Genomic DNA, 442 nt, shown 5'->3' with positions numbered 1-442 from the left:
CAGAACCGAGGCTCATGGGGGAGTGAGGATAGGCAGTGCACCAACTGTTGAGCATAAGCACCTGGAAGAGTAACAAGGAGAAATTTAGAGTCAAGATCTAGAAAAGGACTGCAAATCCACCACTTCCCTAGAGGTGCCTTGACCAGTTATGTAAATAAGTATTCAAAGCTTACTGACCTATCCAATAGTTTTCCCCAGGCTATCATGTACCATAAAAATTTGATTTAATTATTGATCAAGGAAGTATTTATTGTTTCTCTATTGTGCTTTGTGCTAGAGACACAAAGATGATATGCTGAGATTTCACTGCCTGGGGATGGGGTGTGGGAGAAGGAGGGAGGCAGTCATATAAGCTGATAATGATAATAAAACACTTATGTGGCAAATGCTATAATCGAGGTTTGACCAGAAGGCTAGGGGAGCACAGAGTGGAGAACAACTA

This window comes from Balaenoptera acutorostrata, chromosome X (genome assembly GCF_949987535.1).
Source record: "Balaenoptera acutorostrata chromosome X, mBalAcu1.1, whole genome shotgun sequence".
In the NCBI taxonomy this organism is placed as follows: domain Eukaryota; kingdom Metazoa; phylum Chordata; class Mammalia; order Artiodactyla; family Balaenopteridae; genus Balaenoptera; species Balaenoptera acutorostrata.
Note: the sequence above shows the minus strand (reverse complement) of the source record.